We start from the raw sequence: 20,593 nt of genomic DNA on the forward strand, positions 1-20,593 counted from the left end.
TCCTCATCCAAGGACATTTTTTGCATTTATCTTCAGATAGAGCGGGAAGGAGAGAGGGGGGAAGAGAGAGAGAGAGAAAAACATCAATGCAAGAGAGACACATCGACCAGCTGCCACCCAAACGACTCCAACTGGGGCCGGGGACAAACTGCAAATGAGGTACATGCTCTTAGCAGGAACCAAACCCAGGACTCTCTGGTCCGCAGGCTGATGCTCTAACCGCTGAGCCAAAATGGCCAGGGCTTTATCTGAATTTCTTAAAATGTAAAATAGGATTAGTTATATCTACCTTTTTCAGTGCTTAGGGATAAACTATCCCTTTTTCTTTAATAGGCAAAGTTTGTGGAAGCTTTCTAAAAAGTAACAAGTATCAGGATTATACAAATGCAAGTTATTACTCTAAAGTACATGAAGCTTAGGCTTTACCTTTGACATTCTGAATAAATGCTAACTCTTGGTCAATAAAACAGAAAAAGAAACCACCCTCTAGGCAAGTTTTCATATAAAATGATCTCCTGGCTTCTTTTCGAAGTGATCTGCTTTGCTTCAGCTTTTAAAACAATTTTTTGGTTTAGTGCAGAAAACTTTTTACCTAAGGAAGCTAAGCAGCTGGAAAGAGCATCTCAGGCCATAAGTGGAACTAGAATAGTGTCCCTATTTCTTTAAATAAAATTGTAATACTAGTAATGAAGACCAGCTAAGGTCATCCTACTGTCTTTCTCCATATTAGCCAAGTCCACACCTTGCTATATTTAGACAAGATATGCATACCCCATTAAGGATAGGAGACTCAGTCCTAGACTTAGGATCACAGCACTGGGGTTATTACATCAGCTGAGGGGGAAAGACACTAACAATAAGTGTATTGATGCATTCCTTGGCAACCAATAGTACAATCAATGCTCAATTTATTTTATTCTGAATAGATGTATAATTGCTAGTATGCATATAGCAATCTCTACCACATATAACTCCAGCTCAGTCATGACTAAAGCAAAGCAGTGAATATCTTTGAGGGAACTCACTTGCCAGGACTGCCTGCTGTGACTTAGCCAGAGACAAAGGGCTGCCGGGGTCAACAGGGTAAAATTCTCAGCATTTGGTCTCCTAGGAACTGAAACAAACAGGTTTTCAACTCAGGAATCACCACTGTATCAAAACACCAACGTCTGACTGGATAGAGTCCTCCAGCAATGTCCAGAGCCAGCATCCAGCAAAGGAAGAACCAAATCGGGACAAAGCAGATTTATGTATTTACCAAAAAAAGCTTATGAAACATGAATTTTATAATAAAGATTGTGTTGAACTGAGTCAGGGACATGGTTGTGCAGGTAATGGGGGAACCTGCTTGGGTGAACCTATTTCCTAAGTGGTCCTTAAATCTGGAATCAAAATAAATTGTCTTAAAAAAAAAAAAATACAGTTGCCCTCAAGAGAAAGCTAAGAGAACCTTAACAATCAGATGTCTTTGGAACCTCCCAACAGTCAGAAAAAAATAAAAAATAAATATATATTCAAAGAATGTGGTAAACATACTTCTGAAACATAAGTGTAACAAACACAAATCTGTTTATCTTTAGTCAAAGGAAACTGCACATTGCAATTATGAATATTTCCACTGCAGGAAAGATAAGCAGATGTTGGATGTTTTCCCAAAGTTTTTCTAGTGTCACTGAAGAGGCTTATGGAATCTGCTTTACATTTTTTCGGATTAGCCCTGGCCGGTTTTGCTCAGGGGTTAGAGCGTTGGCCTGTGGTTCAGAGAGACCCGGGTTCCATTCCTGCTAAGGGCATGTACCTAGGTTGCAGTTTGTCCCCGGCCCTGGTTGGGTCGTGAGGGTGGCGACCACTCAATGTGTCCCTTTCACGATGTTTCTCTCTCTCTCCCTCCCACTCTGTCTGAACAACAAAAAAAGGAAAAATGTCCTCGGGTGAGGATAAAGACAAAACAAACAAACAAAAAATACACTTTTTCAGATTAACAGTTAATGCTAAACAAAGCAACATTTTGAATGTTGTTTATTCTCGTCATAATATATTTTAACATTTCTACAGTGACATTTAAACTACAGTTACCAGAAAGAAAACAACTAAACATACAGTTTATACACTATACTTATATATTTATTTTTCAATATTTACTTCTAAAAGCTACATAAATAGTTCAATATTTTTAAAAGAGTGAATTTTGAAAAACTCTGTTTTCTGTTTCCTCTGCATTAAAACCCTACTTAATGAAATTACCTATATCTAAATACTCTTAATTGACACTGATAAACTGAAATAATCCTCTTGGAGAAAAAAACTTCTAAAATAAATAAATAAGGTGTTTTTCAATGGAATACTATGCAGCTGTAAGAAAGATCTCTATCCTTTGAGATGACATGGGGGGACCTAGAGAGTATTACGCTAAGTGAAATAAGCCAACCAGAGAAAGACAAATATCTAATCTCACGTATTTGTGAAATATAATGAACAAAATTAAGCAGATAAACAAAATAGACCCAGAGATATAGAAGTAGGGTTCAGATGGACAAACCTCAGAGGAGAAGAGATCAACCAAAGAATGTATATGCATATATGCATAACCAATGAACATAGACCACAATGCTATGAGTGGGGGGTGGGATTGGGAGGAGGGAGTCAATGGGGGAAAAAGGAGAAACATCTGTCACAAAAATAAATAAATAAGGTGCTCTTAAAAAGATAGGGTGTTTATTTCTAAGAGCGATAAACTGATCTGAGTTTTCTCAAGAGTTTATAGTACAACCCAGATCCCCACCCCCACCCCCAGCAAATAGGCATTGTCTTAAAGCCTAAATAAATAACGTGAGATGGTAAAAAAGCAAAAAGGTACATAAAACTTGACTGCTCACACTTCTGAAAATTCATAACTATACATGATAGGCCGTAGAAGTTGATCTTAAGAATCCCTGACCCTGAGTACACAACTGATTTAAATAGCACATTCATTCCACTAAATGTCTAAGCCCAGGGCAGTGTTCCTCAAACTTTCTAACAAGCTCTTTACCTGGATTAAATGCAATGAAAAATTCTCCTAATTCCCCTCACGGTTCAAAGCAACAGAAATACTTTACCCATTATTGCTTCTTTTTGCACTCACCACACAGGTTCTGACTATTTGCTGAGGATACGAACATTCAGGCTTTATAGTAATATTTCAAGTTTTCCTTAATCAAATATTATTCTTAGAATATCAACTCCAAGATTACTATGAGAGAGAGAATTCAAAAAGCTGCATAATCCTTCTCAATAGAAAAATGTTAGCGCAAAATCTTACAACATGGGGACATCATGAATGATTGTTTAAAAATGGATAAGTGAATCTCAAAAATCTTAAAAAGAGTTTATTTAATTTTAAAGTCAAATGCCTAAAACAGTCTATTCCAGGTTCTTAATTTGGGGGTGTGTGGAGTGGGGGAAAGTCCATTAGATTTCTTTGAGAATTTGATGGAAATTATGGCCTTTTCCTCCAGGAAAAAAAGAAGTGCTAGTCATATACAGACACACTTTTGCATATGATTTTATTGTGTTCATAAACTTTAATCTAAGCTGTGGGCTGAAGGAACCTGGTAACTAACTGCTTTACAGAAAATCACAGTAGATGGGAATTAAGAGCCTCTCTACTACAACCCCCTCATCTTCTAGCAGATGACAATGAAACTGTAACAAGAGGTAAACAACATGGAATGACTGATGCTTGGATTTAACTCTGAAACCAAAGGAAACACACATGAATTAGATAAGGGTTAGGACTTTTTGTAAGGATCTTCTATTAATACTTTGGCCTCTGCCATTCTAAAGCACACAACAGACAAATGCTATGAAAAGATCCTCTACCTGTATCACCATGCTGCCTCCTTCTCTCCCCATTTCTGAAAATCCCTCTACAATAAACATGTTTATTATTACAGATTTCTAAGCATTAGGTGAAAGTTCACTTACTGAAGCCCTACAATACTTGATATAACAGAATATCAGCACAATAATGGATTTTGAACATGATTTTGAAATTCATTAAAATTAAATCTGACTACCTAACGAGATTTCACATTTCCTAAACTTGTTGGATACTCTAGAAATTTTAACAGCCACCCAGAGCACACCATTTCATGTACCATGCCATTACCGTACTTATTTTATAAGACTGTAAAAAATCTAAGATCATCAATACATTCAACATTGCTCTATGTGGTGACTCAGCAAGAAGGAAATGAATAGATTTAACGCTTTATTGACCTGATGATTTTATAACCCATGCTACATGGGAAAAGAGATGAAATGCAAGGTTTAACTGTTATTACAAAGGTTAATGTTTATAGCAATTAACAATCCTCATCTATTGCCATTATGTCCATAAATGCAGTGGCCTCATATTGTTTATATTACTTGTTATACTTAAAAATTGATTTATACATTTACACCAAATATCTACACTTCAGTTGTGGTTCAAACAACAATTTATCAGTTTCCTGACCATTTTCTCTAACATAGCAAGACGGGCTAGTAAACCGGGACGAGCAGAATAGGGAAACTGAGACAGATAGCAAAAGCAGCAATTTGCAGCCATCTAGTAAATCCTATCTTCCCTAAATCACAGACACCTAAGAGTAAATGGTTTGCCCTTCTCCTCCCCAACCAGAGGGTAAATAGCTTAAATTATCCTACTTAGGAATCAGGAAGGTGGATAACATAAATCCAATTATTGTCATTTGCCAACCACATCCAAGAACAGATGAAGTTAAGGGAATAAATCTCATTTTGGTCCATAAGCATACAACTAATGAATATTCTGTTGAGATCCTCCCCTAAGTCTCAGCCTTTAAAACCCCTCAAAACAAAGGTCCCAGCAGAGGTTTCCCCTCCCAGGAGCACGCCTGTACCTTTCCCATCCCCTTCTTCTCCCCCCACAGGCATGCATCTCCTAAACTCTAAGGGACCCCAGGAAGCTTGCAACCAGGGCGGCAATGAGCAGTGGCAGTTTGTGCTGGGCAAATCCCCTGAACTTGAACCCAAGGTCCCCATTCCTCTGACTTCTTAGTGAGCCAAAGCAGCCCAGCTTAGGCTCATTTCCCCACCTAGTCCTTCTATTATCCTAGACCCTTCCTTGGTTCACTGTTGCCAACTTCAACAAACATCCTCTAAAATTCACCTGGACTCGTGATGTGAAATTTTTCCTGCAGGAAGTCAAGAACCCACCCCTAGGCAGACTTGCTAGGGCCAGGTCTCATTTCTGCTAATAATAGTACTCCCTCACTCCCAGCTTACTTTCTATCTTTTTATCCTGACTTGTTTTTTCTTTATAGCCATATCATCAGCTGATTATTTATAATAATTTATTCACATTCTGGAATATAAATTCTAAGAGCTAAGACTTGGTCTTTTTGAATTAATTAGTTTATTTATTGTTAATCCTCAGAAATATCAGTGTGAGAGACACACATCCATCGATGGGCTGCCTTCCACACGTACCCCAACCAACGCTGAGGATTGAACCTACAATCCAGGTACCTGCCCTTGGGCCAACACTCTAACCATTTAGCCACACCAGCCAGGGCAAGACTTTGTCTTTTTGGATCACCAATGCATTCCCAGTGCCTAGAACACTGTTGCTCAATAAATGAATAGCTAGATATTTACTAAGTAGAGATATGAAATTAGAGGCAAACGTAGCATAGTTCAAAAGCATGGAATATTAAAAAGAACTTGGATTGCCCTGGCCGGTTTGGCTCAGCAGTTAGATTATCAGCCCACGGACCAGAGAGTCCTGAGTTCGGTTCCCGTAGGGGCACGTACCAAAAAAAAAAAAAAAAAAAAGAAAATTTCTTAACCTCTCTGAGGTTTAATTTTCTTATCTATAAAATAATACTGGTCCTGGCTCATGATCTTTCCACTACAGGACAAGGATAATAGCTTATAGTCTCAAAAACGGTATATAAGGACCACTGCTAACTTAAAGGACAGTCACTAAAAAGGAGACTTAGGTTGGTGATCACTTATTTGTAGTACCTGAATTCTGAAGTTAGCAAAAAACTTAGTTAAAGCCAATTTAATTAAAAAGCAGTAGCCCACATTAGAAATGCAAATGTTATTTGCCTTTTCCTATTTCGTGCTCCATCACATCCTAATAACAGGCCAGTTAGAAAAGGAAATACCTGAATCAAATCTAATTGACTTTCCATTCTGAAACCCAACAAAAGACCCTAGTGATTATGGATCGATCATCTTTGGTTTTTTATTTTATATTTGCTATCTCACAGTAAGCAAAGTGACATTGCCACAGAAATCATCTCTGGAGTGAAATCTCTTAACAACCCAATTCAATTAAATCACACTTTTTCAATAATGTTTTGTTTCTTTTCTTATCCTCCTGACTGCAGAGACAGCTGGTGGATTTTCATTGACTGGTGCTGAAAGGCAAAAGCTGATGAATTGAACATTTCCCAGGCAACATTTCAGTTTTTGAGGTCTGCAGACCAAAAAGATGCCTTTTCCACTTACAGTTAGACTGATCCACACTAGTCTATTTTGACCTTTGGACTCCTTATCAGCCACCTTCAGTCTCTGTCAGTAGCTGGACAGGCCAACCCACCCGCAGAGGTCTGCTCTCCAGCGAACAAAGGCTTGCTATGTAAAAGAGATGAGCAGTGAACAAAGATACCATCTGATGAGAAGGTGCTGAACTCATCCTCTGTGTTCCAGCAGCATGTCCAGGACTGCTGCCACTTCAAAAAGTGAAATTTCACCCAAAAACACTTTCTCTGCCGGTGATTTAAACACACACCTTCATTAAGGAAGCAGCTCAGTTTCAGATAGAGAAAGGCAACCAATCATGTAACTGTGGCCTGCACTCTAACACTCCTTTCTTCTTCCCATCTTTTTCTTTTTAAATTTAAGTCCACCGTAGGCCCTCTGGCTACTGTTTAGATCTGGTGGTGACATTCAAAGATTCTTTAACAGCTTTAAGAAATACACACACTCTTTTCCTTTCTCCTATATTTAATATTCACATAGCCTCAAAGATGAAAACTTTTGTTCCAAGAATTGAAACAGCTTGTTCCCTAAAATGTTAATCTCCTCAACTTTTAGAAATATACCCACTACTTCCGATAAATAAGATCAGGAAATGCTAATCTCGTAAGTACAGTACTTACAGTCATGAGCATTAACAAATTAATGTATTTGATTATCTTTTAAAATTTCAGTAAGCTTAGTAAGATGGCCCATGAGAAATCTCAATGATGTTGTTCAAGGTCTAAATTAATTTGCTGCAGTACCCTAGATAAATCTGTTTGTTTATCTTTTGGGTCTAAAATTCTCTAAGTAAAAAATGGTGATTTTAAAATAAATGAAAATGCGAGGAACAAAGCTAAATTCATAAGCACTACATATATATTCAACAAAACCTCCAGATAATTAGTTTCTTCATCTTATGAAAGGGGCAGGAAAGAATAATAGAATAATAGAGAACTCATAATAGGGTGTTAGCCATAGCTCATCCTTGCTCTGTTTATCATGATTGCTTTGTTCTGATTAAAGAAAGCCCATTTTGACCTGGCTGGGAGCTATACACCCTGGGAGTTTACCTCATGGAAAGACTAACAACCTTGTAGTCATGGAGACCATGCACTGGAGATAGCCCATATTCCCCAGCTCCCATTACTTCCCCAAGCCTGTACTCTGTAACCATTTTACCCATTGATATTCCCTTTGCCTTCTTCCTCAACCATTTACCCATTGATATTCCCTTTGCCTTCTTCCTCAACCATTTACCCATTGATATTCCATTTTGCCTACTTCCCCATGTAATACCCAATATAAGCAACAGGCTATGGACAAAATGCAGAGCAGATTTTTGCAGTATGACCTGGCTGCTCTCCCATACTGCCAGCAATATTGGAATAAACACTCCTATATGATTCAACCTATCTCTGCTTAATTGTCTCAAGTAGTGACAGGCAGCTCAGACTTATCTGTTGTCTGGTTTCAAACGTACGATTTCATCTTACAACTAGTTCTATTCAAATAGCTTACAAATTAAAGCATTTTCCATCAGTGCTTAGGTATGAAATAGATTCTTCATTTCAAATTTTCTGGGTCTCCAAGTAGTCCAGATGAATTGACGAATAAAATTGTATTTACCTTGATTTTACTTATCACTTCAGGAGCACTATGAAAATGTATTATTAAAATTGCTGGTGGGAATGTAGACTGGTACATTTCTGATGAGCAAACAAATAATCTGTATTAAAAACTAGAAATATGTCTACCCTTTGGTCTAGCAATTCCAGAATTGAGGTTTTGGAATATTTCTTTTATAGGGACATGTGCAAAGATTTAGGCACAAGGATAGTAATTCATTTCAGTGAGGCTTTGTTTATAACTACAGAAAACTGGACATAATAAAAATATGCAACAATAGGACAGAATCTGAATCAGTTCTGTGGAAAACAAACAACTCTTAAAAATATATATATATAAAAGAAATGCATTTGAGGACAATGGCAGGATGTTCCCAATATGCTAAGTGAAAAAAAATCAGATTACAAAGCAGTAGATAGAGGACAATCCCATTTTTAAAGTTACAGTATAAACATATAAAGAAAAATCCTGGGTGGAGTTAACAACAATTATCTTTGGGAGACAAGAATAAGAGTAATGCTTTTTGTGGGGAGCAGGAATGCCTCAATGCTTTGTTTTTCTAAAATAAACATGTATTATCTACAAATACTAAAAAATAATACTTTTTGCTTTGCTGATTTTTAATTACCAATAAGACCAGTTCCATGAAAAAAAAAAAAAAAATCACCCAGGACAAGTTCACTTTTAAGCTGAGTTGGTGGAAAAGAACCAGATGTTATCAACTTGTCTGGCCAGTGTGGCTCAGTGGTTGAGTGTCACCCCACGCACTAAGAGGTCGCCGGTTTGATTCCTGGTCAGGTCACATGCCAGGTTGTGAGCCCAATCCCCAGTGGGGGGCATGCAGGAGGCAGCCAATCGATGTTCTCTCTCATCCATCTCTCTCTTCTTCTTTCTCTCTCTCTAATATCAATAATGAAAAAATAAATTAAAAAAAAAAAAGATGTTATCACCTTTACTGTGTATAAGGCAGACAACTGTTTAAAGCAAAAGGGATTCTCCATTTGGAAATTCCCCTAAGCTGATTTGTAAGATTGCCATAAAGAAGAGCACTGGTAGTCATAATTTATTTGTTGATTTTTATTTCAGTTGAGGGAGAGCCTAGAGGTTATTTTTATTTAAGCTTAATAAACATTCTCATTGTCTGAAAAGCAGGGAATACAGCCTTGCTGAGAATTTCTCCAAGCATCTAAAATGGCAAAACAAACAAATAAACAAACAAACAAACCAAAACTACAAAGAGAATTCCAGTAGCATGGGTATAGTGAACTTCCATAACTGAGACTGACCACAGAAGAGCAACAGAAGTGAACAAGCCCAAATTCATTAACAACACAAAAGTAGGTTAAATTTTTTTTTCTTTTTCTTTTATTGACTTTAGAGAGAGGGGAAGGATGGAAGAGAGAGACAGAAACATCAATGAGAGAGAAGGCCAACTGACCACCTCTTGCATGCTCCCCACTGGGGATTTGGCCCACAAGCGGAGCATGTGCCCTGACCAGGAATCAAACTGACGACCTCTTGGTGCATGGATGCATGCTCAACCACTGAGCCACACCGACTGGGCTAAAGTGGGTTCTTAAAAGATACACTCGAGAACTTCCTAGGAGGTAAGAAAAGAGTATGATTAAGACAACAACAACGGCTTTTAATCTTTAAATTGCAGAGATAATAACTGGCTCATCTACAATTTTCAGTTTTTCTTTAATTTTGAAAAAAATGTACACTGGGTTTACATTCATTTAGTTAGACTCACTAAATGGAAATATTTAGTTTCTCTTACGTAATCTCAGTTTGCCATTTTTCTCAGTGCAGAAGAGTATAATAAAGAGCAATCTGAGCCCTGGCTGGTTTTCTCAGTGGTTAGAGCATTGACCTGCGGACTAGAGAGTCCCGGGTTCGGTTCCCACTCAGGGCACGTATTTCAGTTGCAGTTTGTCCCCAGCCCCGGTTGGGGTCGTGTGGGTGGCAACCAGTCAATGTGACTCTCTCACATCGATGTTTCTTTCTCTCTCTTCCCCCCTCTCTCCCTCCTGCTCTAGCTGAAGATGAATGTAAAAATGTCCTTGGGTGAGGATAAAAAAAAACAACCAAAAGAGCAATTTGCTAAGTTTTCAGTAGTTGTAGCAACTCTTCTTTGAATCAGTATTATTAAACTATCATTTGGGCTTAATGTAACATGGCATTTATATAGTTCTTGGTCTTTATTAACTGATGTATAATTGTAGGTTTCCTATGTGTGTAAAAGATCCCCATGTCCACTAGGATAGTTTCTGTGTGTATTTATTTGACTTAGAAACAAAGGAGTTGCACATTGCTTATAGAACACTAAATACACTGAGCCATTAACTGGCAACTAGGCCACTGAACTGGTAGCCCAGTGAATAAGAGCAAGAAAAAATAGCCCTGGCTGGTTTGGCTCAGCGGTTAGAGCGTCGGCCTATGGACCAAATGGTTGCGGGTTCAATTCCTGGTCATGGGCACACACTTGAGTTACAGGTTTGATCCCTAACCCCAAGAGGTCATGCGGGAGGCAACTGATCAATGAGACAAATCAATGTTTTTCTCTTTCTTTTTCCTCCCTCCCTCTTCCACTCTATCTAAAAATCAATGGGAAAAATATCATATCTTTGTGTGAGGATTAACATAAAAATTATATATATATAAAAAGAACAAGCGAAAATAGTAATTGGCACATCCTACTCCCCTTATAGCTCACTCCACTGCAAATATACAATCCCTCTGTACCATGGGAACCACCTTGCCTACCACATGATGCTGATGTAATACTATCTAGAGCTAAGCACCTGGAGGAAGCAGAGATAGAAGTTTTGCTTTGGATTACTTGAATACGCTCTCTTTCCTTCTTTTATTAACCATAAAGCCATTAGCTGATAGTTTAATGATTTCTGTTCTTATACTGCCTGTGGGGATTTCACTTTGTGCTCCCAGCCACCGGTACTGATTCAATAACAACAGCCTTGTAAAATTGGCAGCCTTCCTAAATAAGCTATGTAAAGTCTGCAAATGCTGGTTACTGTGCTGTGTAATCAGAGGGTAACTCAATAAAAACTTAGTCAAAATTCTGCCTATATAATATGTCTAAAATATACTCAGCAATTTCCTAAAGAACATCAATGGTGTGTACAAAAGCCTTTCTAGATTCCCTTCTTACCACAAATGATTATTAGAAGTCATTCATCGAATTATTTGTAATATGGTCATAATATCTGCCACACTAGTCCTTCCTTTCCTCTCACCACTGAAGTATCCTTTACCTGTGTTTACACAAATCAAGACATTTAAGAGGGCCAGAAATAAAGGTCTGAGTCCCAGCTCAAATCCTACTCCTAATAATGCCTTCACTAATTGGCTCATTTACAAGACCTTTCTATCCTTTGAGTATTTAAGCACCAACTGCACCTTTCCTCTGGCACTAAGTATATGCTAACTTATGTTCATATTTATCCTTTTCTTGACCTGTCTTATATCCTTAACAGACTGAGCATCCCATCTGCAGGAGCCATCTTGTATTTATTTGTATCTCCCACCCTTTACCCAGAATAGGTACCATTATGACAATGATGCAAATGATATAATTTTTACCATCAGACTAGACTGGCATACCACTCTGTAATCTAATTCTTTCTGCTATAATTTGTTTGGTTCATGTCAGGAAAAAAACAAAAATATTAGCTAACTTTCATTGAGTGCTTACTAACAGTACTTCACAAACACTACACTTAATCTTAACAGATATTATTAGCTCCATTTTATTGATGAGAAGGGCTTATGGTAGTTATATAACATATTGAAGGTTGCACAATCTATAGAAACTCTGATTGGAACTCAAGTCTGTTTCATTCTAAACACCAGACTATGACTATTAGCCATAAGAATGAACAAATGACAAGATTCTGAATATGTGACCCAAGAGACCTTTTATTTTTTTTTATTTATTTTTTTTTAATCCTCACCCGAGGATATTTTTTCCATTTTTTGTACAGATAGAGTGGGAGGGAGAGAGAGAGGAAGGGAGAGAGAGTGAGAAACATCGACGTGAAGGGACACATCGAGTGGCTGCCACCCGCACGACCAACCAGGGCCGGGGACAAACTGCAACCGAGGTATGTGCCCTTAGCGGGAACCGAACCCGGGTCTCTCCAGACCGCAGGCTGACGCTCTAACCGCTGAGCCAAACTGGCCAGGGCCCCAAGAGACCTTTTAAATATATATATATATATATATTTTTATCCTTACCTGAGGACATTTTTTGTTCACATAGAGAGGGGGAGAGAGAGAGAGAGAGAAACATTGACATGAAAGGTACACATGGAGTGGCTGCCACCCACACGACCCAACCAGAGAGAGAGAGAGAGAGAGAGAAACATCGACATGAAAGGTACACATGGAGTGGCTGCCACCCACACGACCCAACCAGGGCCGGGGACAAACTGCAACTGAGATACGTGCCCTTAGCGGGAAACGAACCTGGGTCTCTCTGGACTGCAGGCCGTTGCTCTAACCGCTGAGCCAAACCAGCCAGGGTTTAAATATTTTTAAAGAGAGTAGTACTTAAGAAATGGAATACTTTAGGAATTGAGTATAAGATTTTATTGGGAAGGTTGAGCATCACAGAGGTGGAGTTAATAGAATGATCTATATACCAAAGGGGTCAAAGGAATGTCAAAGAAGTACAGTTTCACACACTGAATCTATTTCATTCAGCATCTCCTAGGAACCAAAATTTACACTGAGAATTTACTACCCCCAAAGATGCCCCAACTTCTTAAACTAAAGCTCTTCACAAAGATAAAGGTGATATAATAATAGGAAGTTAAAATTTTTTGGTGTTCATGAGAACTGAGAATATTAACTTCAAGAGAAACAGTGATTTAAAGGTACCTGGGAGAGAGGAAAGTCCCCCCAAAAATGGCATCTTTTTAAAGAACTCTTTGCTTATTTAAAATCGGTGAAGAAAAATCAGAAACATTATCATTCAATTATTCCCTCATGGTGATCAACTGGCTTTTATTACGTAAAATTCAGAGAACAGCAGAGATTAAACAGACAAAATGCTGAGTTTATAAACCTGATCAGCCTTTTGCTGAGGTGTTGAAGGTTGCAAGTGTTCCTTGGATTGCAAACAGAAGAGTCTCTGGCATAAGCTTTTAAGAATATGCCCTGGACGATTTGGCTCAGCAGTTGGAGCATTGGCCTGTGGACCAGAGAGTCCTGGGTTCAGTTTCCACTAGGGGCATATATGCACCCCCCCAAAAAAAAATGAATACAGACACCACAGAAAACAAGCAATATAAAGTCCACAATTAAAATTCTCAGGGCTTGCCCTGGCCGGTTTGGCTCAGCGGTTAGAGCGTCGGCCTGTGGTCCAGAGAGACCCGGGTTCGGTTTCTGCTAAGGGCACGTACCTCGGTTGCAGTTTGTCCCCAGCCCTGGTTGGGTCATGCGGGTGGCAACCACTTGATGTTTCTCTCTCTCCCTCCCTCCCACTCTATCTGAACAAAAAAATGGAAAAATGTCCTCGAGTGAGGATAAAAAATAAACAAATAAATAAATAAATAAAATTCTCAGGGCTTGAAATGTTCCATTATGGATCATAAATATCTGTATGATCCTATATTAATAAATGTTAAGTATAGATGGTACAAGTAATAATCACATCTGAAATTTTTATTGTTCTTTTTATACTAATTATCTCATATATCTCCACAGCTCTCTGAAATGAAGCAGATATTATTTCCAAACAAAAGCAACAATTTGAACCATCTAGCTGATCACCAAAAAATAATTCTACGTCTTTTATATCAGGAAAACTAAACTGTTAACAACTTAAAAAAACAAACACACACTCTAGAATAGGTTTACACAGAGGTTTTTCTTTAGGTAATTCAAGCTTTTGGATTCTGTTGCTTTAATAGATACAACTAATGCCAAATCCCTTAGGTTACTAAAGGAAGGGTCATACCCCTCTAAAAACAGATAGATGAAGAAAACAAGAGCCACTCAACTTGCACAACCTCCAAAAGAGGAAGTGAGCCCAAACTTGTCCTTTGGTGTGCAACACTAAGCAATCTATTTATAAATCAGTTGTTACATCCTTTCCAAATCACAGAAACACCTAAAAAGTCCTTGATGTTCTTAGCACATTTCTTCGTTAAACCTAATTATGTTAGTGGCAGCAACATCCTGCATCATTCAAAGATGCAAAACTAACCCTATCTTAAAGTAGTTAGAATAACAATATATTTTTTTTTGCTTTCACCTTAGAAATTCAGAAACATTAATGTGATTGCATCTACACCACTGTTCTTTAGCCCTAAGGTAGATTAACATATGATAATTAAGATGATTCATATTTACTGGAGAGACCTAAGAAGAAATGTGAGCAAGATAATCTGTAGAAGTTTGAGCCTCTCTACTACTCCAAGGTCTACAGCTGTTAGAAACAAAGAATGAATGACAGCATCATGAATTATTTGGTTTTGGGCAATGGTTTCTCAGTATAAGTCTAAAGAAATTGCCCAATGTCAGGAGTGATTACAGGTCACTCAAAGTCAAAGAGCAACAATTAAAAAAAAACAATTCACCATAGATTTATGAAAAAGAAAAACTGACTTGAGCACATCACCACCTCACCATTCTTGTTCATCTTCATTGTGTTGATCTGCTCTTCAGTTAACTTGGTTAAGCGTGGTTCCAATAAGGCCAAAGTTGAGAGCTCCTCCCCTCCCCACTTCAATTCCAAGCCAACTACTGCTATACTGACTTCAAACAAGCACAAATATGGATAAAGCCACACAAAGTTATCACCACAGCTAATGAGAACACAAATGCATCTTTATACCCTGACAATGGTATATATACATATATTTTTTGGTACGTGCCCCTAGCAGAAACCAAACCCGGGACTCTCTGGTCTGCAGGCCGATGCTCCAACCGCTGAGCCAAACTGGTCAGGGCCTGAAAATGGTATATTAATGGCCTTCGTATTTAAGCCATAACACCTAGAAAATCCACTAGTTGTAAACTTATTTGATCAGTTTTTAAAAAATATTTTAAAAATATTCTATAACTGGTTAGCTCAGTTTGTTAGAGCACCATCCTGATATGCCAAGGTTGTGGGTTCCATCTCCAGTCAGGCCACATATAAGAATCAACTAATGAATGCATAAATAACATAGAACAACAAATTGATCTCTCTCTCTCTCACAAATCAATACATAAAAAATTTGAAATATATATATATAAATATTCCACATTTTGAGGCTATATTCTCTATTTGAAGATCAGAAATAACCACAAAAACAGTCAATATTAATTTAAAATCAAAGAGATATCTCATGCCTCTTAATACTATCTCCTTACCAACCAGAGAAAAAAAGCCTTTTCATCAAATATGAATGCCTGGTTTCAATCACTGAATTATCAATTATTCTAATTTTGCTTGCTTATTTCTGAAGAGGACAAGATCCAGATATAAAAGTATCTTGGCCAGTAGTCAGGCCCCACGGTCGGGTTCCGCACTTAGGAGCCTTAGCAGGGCAAGACGGCAGCGCCGGGAGCCCAAGTGGAGGTGAGGGGGTCCTAGGGCCCTACGGCCCTACCCAATAAGCCCTACCCAATAAGTGTATTGGCTTTTCTCGTCGTGGCCATGGGGACCTCCCATTAAAGCCTTTGACTTGAGGCAACCCCAGCACTTCCTAGTTTTGACCTGGACCCTTCCGGAGGGCTGTAGAGTAAGCGCCTCTTCTGCCCTCCGACAGAGGCACGAGACCAGTCCAGGAGGCCCATCTGTCCAGACAGATGTGACACTGAGCACTCCATGCCTGAGGGCACGGGGAGGCCTGGCCTCCCCCAGGGCCGCTACCTCTACTGGTTGCTCTGCGTTCACCTTAAAGCTCTGTCAGGCAGAGGCTCCTGTGCGGGAGGAGAACCTGTCATTGAGCACCTCAAATTTGCCATGCTGGCTGATGGAAGAGTTTGTGGTGGCAGAAGAGTGTGCTCCATGTTCTAATTTCCAGGCTAAAACCACCCCTGAATGAGGTTCCACAGGTATGTGGAGAAAATCACATGCAGCTTATCTAAGAGGAATGAGTTCAAAAGCTGCCGCTCAGCTCTGATGGAACAACACTTATTCTGGAAATTTGAAGGGGCTGTCAGGGTGTGGCCTTGGTCCTCGCTTGCCTTGTCACAGTTCGTCAGCGACAGCTGGACAGAAAGGCTCTGGAAAAGGTCTGGAAGCAAATCGAATCCATATAGTTACCTTCTACCCTTTTATGTGGGTCTTAAAGACCCTGCCTCAGATAAAGAAAGTGGAACGGACTGACTTGTATCCCTGGTATACTGGAGAGTGGGGAAACAAACAAACAAAAAATTCTTCCATCTTCCTTGACTAGATCATTAATGAGCAGAATAAAGAGAGTAAAATAGAAAAAAAAAAAGTATCTTGGACAATAAATAATTACATTTGCTCAATAGGAACAAGGAAATTTAAAAATCTGAAAGACAAAATAAGAAAAATGTATATAACACTTGGAGTAGGACTTCCTGGTTTCAGAGCTAGAAAATGATGGAAAGCTACATCTAAATCATTCTACAAATCATAAGCAGGACAAAGACAGCCCCCCCAATTCAACAAATACTTAGAAAGAGTAATAGTAAACCAAATCCAGCAATATGTTAAATAATACAAACAGTGTGCAAGCATGATTTAATTTTAGCAACTCAATATGAGTCCCTGCATTACCAGTAAAAGGAGGAAAAAAATGTTCCAAATGCAGTCCAAAAAGCAGTCAATAAAATTCAATAACTACATCTAATTTTAAAATCTTTTAAAATTAGGAATAGTGAGAATGCCCTCAACTTGATAAAGAGTCTATGCCAGAACCTATAGCATGCAATACACCTATTTACAAAACATATGAAGCATTCCTTTTACGATGGAAAATAAGATAAGGCTACTAGCATTGCTACTATTTAATATGACACTAGAGCCTTAGCCAAAGCAATGAGTTACAAACAGGAGACAAAACTCATTTACAGATAATACAATCAATCATCCATCCCCAAAAAGTCAAGAAAATCCACTTTAAAATCTATTAGATATTAGGACCAAGTAAAAGTTTAGCAAGGTGGTCTGATATAAAAACAACAACAAAATAAGCAATAGTTTTATTAAACACCTACAATGACTAATCAGAAAAAGTTATGGGAAAGAACAACTCATTCACAAGAGCAATAAAAACGTTATGAAACACCCATAAATATACCTAATAGGAAAAGCATAACTACTATGAGGAAAAGTGTAAAATTTAAGTAGACACACACACCACATTCCTTAGTGGGAAAGATCATTTGGTAAAGCTGTTAATTTATCTCCAAAACCAATTCAGTACAATTTCAGTTAAAATCCCAGTAGGATTTTTGTTGTTGTTGTTAATCCTCATCCGAAGATACTTTTCCATTGATTTTTAGAGAGAGTGGAAGGGAGGAAGGGGGAGAGAGAGAAACATTGATGCAAGAGAGACATATCGATTGGTTGTCTCCCAAACAACCCCAACCAGGCCGGGATGGAACCTGCAACCCAGCTATGTGCCCTTGACCTAGAATTGAACCTGAGACCCTTTGGTCCACAGGCTGATGGTCTAACTGCTGAGCCAAATGGGCCAGGGAGGTAGGAATTTTTTTTCTTTTACAGAACAGTTTATTGATTTTTTTTTTAGGAAGAGAGAAGAGAGAAGACAGAAACATCCATGTGAGAGTGCAACCTCAATCCACTGCCTTCTGCATGCTCCCCAATGGGGACTGCCCCAATCCAGGGTATGTGCCCTGACTGGGAACCAAACTAGCAACCTCTTGGTGCACAGGAGGATGCTAATCAACTGAGCCACACCTGCCAAGGCCTCATGAGGATTGAAAAATTTATCTTTATTGCTGAAAGTATTACAGATATTTCCCCCTTTATCCTCTACTGTCCTCCTCCACCCTGTTCCTGCCCAACAGGATTTTAAAAAGTGAAAATCAACAAGCTGTTTCTAAGACTTATCTGGAAAACAAAATAAGCAAGAATAACTCATACATTAAAAAATAATAATGAGCCTTTTTATGAAGATGGCACCAAAGGTGAAGGAAGCCCCTGCTCCTCCTAAAGCTGAAGCCAAAGCAAAGGCTTTGAAGGTAATGAAAACAGTACTAAAAAGCATCCAGTCACACACACACAGAAAAAGATCCGCACATCACCCACCTTCCATCAGCCTAAGACACTGAGGCTGCGAAGGCAGCCGAAATATCCTCAGACGAGCGCACCCAGGAGAAACAAGCTTGACCACTAAGCCATCATCAAATTCCCCCTGACTACCGAGTCAGCCACGAAGAAGAAAGAAGACAACAATACACTTGTATTCACTGTGGACGTCAAGGCCAACAAACACCAGACCAAACAGGCTATGAAGAAGCTCTATGACACTGATATGGCCAAGGTCAACACCCTGATCAGGCTGATGGAGAGAAGAAGGCATATGTTCGACGGGCTCCTGACTATGATGCTTTGGATATTGCCAACAAAATTGGGATCATCTAAACTGAGTTCAGCTGGCTAATTCTAAATATAAAAATTTTACACTGTAAAAAAAAAATAATGAGGTAGGTCTTGACATACTAGATATCAAAATAACCACAAAATCTATTTTAAGTAAAATGGTATGGTATTGGTGTATGAATAGAAACATATTAACAAGACTTAATAGTATAGAAGAAGACCCCAAATATCTATTAGAATTTAATATATAATATGTGTAACATTTCAAATCAGTGAACTGAGGATGGACTAAATAAATGGTATTAGAATAATTGATTATGCATGTGAAAAAAAGGTAGTTAGATCCCTACTTCACACTATAAAGAAAATCTCAGCTATTTAAAAAAATTTTTTTAAATTAATTTTAGAGAGAGACAGAGGGAGATGGAGAGAGAGATGGAAACATGAATGAGAGAGAGAACATCTATGAGAGAGAACACTGAATGGCCGCCTCCTGTATGTCCCCCACTGGGGATCGGGACCACAACCTGGGCATGTGTCCTGACCGGGAATCGAACCGGCGACTTCTTGGTGCATGGCTTGACGCTCAACTACTGAGCCACACCAGATGGGCAAATTTCAGCTATTTTAAAGAGCGAAATATTTTAAAAGTATGGACATATTAGAAAAAACATAAAAGAAAACTTTTATAATCCTTGGAGTGGGTGGGAAGGTTTTATTTTTTATTTTACTTTTTTTAATCCTTACCCAAGGACATTTTTGCATGTATCTTCAGATAGAGTGGGAAGGGGGGGGGGACATCAATGAAAGAGAGACACATTGAGTGGTTGCCACCCACACGACCCCAACCGGGGCCAGGGACAAACTGCAACAACCGAGGTACATGCACTTAGCAGGAACTGAACCCAGGACTCTCCGGTCCATGGGCTAATGCTTTAACCGCTGAGCCAAACTGGCCAGGGCAGGAAAGGGTTTTTTAAAGCGAGATACAAAATTATGAAATCATAGGAGAAAATGTTACTACATAAAAATTTTTTTAAAATTGCTTAATAATGGTCATTTTTGTAAAATTAAAAAAATTTACAACAAGATACAAAGTGAAAGACATGCAATAAATAAGCTGCTAAAAAGTATTTTTCTACATATTCAGAAAATACAAAGTATATCAAAAAGAAAAAAACCCACAAATGCCAATAGAAAAATGGTCATTAAGTACGAACTGGCAAATCATAGCAGAAAAATGAAAAAAGATCAATAAAAATAAAAAAGAATGCTAAACTTCAATAGTAATAGGGAATTGCAAATAGAGAAGTATTTAAGAGCAGGGGCTCTGGGTGATTGTTTGCTTCCTGACTATAATTTTAGACAAGTTACTCTACATTTCTATGTCTCTCATCTCTAATGGAGAGTAATATCTAACTCATAGAGTTGTTAAGAAGAGAGAATGAGATAATACACACAGGGCTCAAAACAATGCCTGGCACACAGTAAAAAAAAATGCTATTTAATATCATTAATATTACCAGGGTTGGTGAAGATACAGGGAAAGATGTACTCTTACAACTGGTAGAAGCAAATCAGCAAAGCCTTTTTAGAAGGCAATTGGGCAGAATGTATCAAATTTTTAACCTATACATATCATTAGACTCAGAAATTTCACTGCTGCAAATGTATCTAAAGAAATGTTCCCATATGTATACAAAGATATATGTATCAGGACTTCAAGTGCAGATCATAAAAGCTCTCTATTGGAAGACAGGAAATGCTGGTTCTAGTTCAGTTCTACCATTAACAAATCATGTAACCCCTGTGAGTGTGCACACACACACACACACACTTTACCATTTTTATATTTTCTAGTTTTTTACTCTGTAA

The 20,593-nt window shown here is 38.4% G+C and overlaps 1 protein-coding gene and 2 pseudogenes across 6 annotated transcripts in view; 2 read left to right on the plus strand and 1 right to left on the minus strand.

The window, feature by feature from the left end:
• SSH2 (slingshot protein phosphatase 2) overlaps positions 1-20,593 on the minus strand; it is a 298,822-nt gene that overhangs the window by 94,392 nt on the left and 183,837 nt on the right. Inside the window, exon 1 of one of the 6 annotated variants that reach the window (XM_036269091.1) lies at positions 1,026-1,572. The exons of the other annotated variants lie outside the window; for them this stretch is intronic. The gene's annotated coding sequence lies outside the window, so the exon portion shown is untranslated. Of the gene's footprint in view, positions 1-1,025; positions 1,573-20,593 lie in introns of those variants that run through there. 6 annotated transcript variants of the gene reach the window in all.
• Positions 16,004-16,497, plus strand: LOC118634508 (annotated as a pseudogene).
• On the plus strand, positions 18,286-18,760 carry LOC118634506 (annotated as a pseudogene).

This window comes from Molossus molossus, unplaced genomic scaffold (genome assembly GCF_014108415.1).
Source record: "Molossus molossus isolate mMolMol1 unplaced genomic scaffold, mMolMol1.p scaffold_m16_p_19, whole genome shotgun sequence".
Lineage (NCBI taxonomy): Eukaryota > Metazoa > Chordata > Mammalia > Chiroptera > Molossidae > Molossus > Molossus molossus.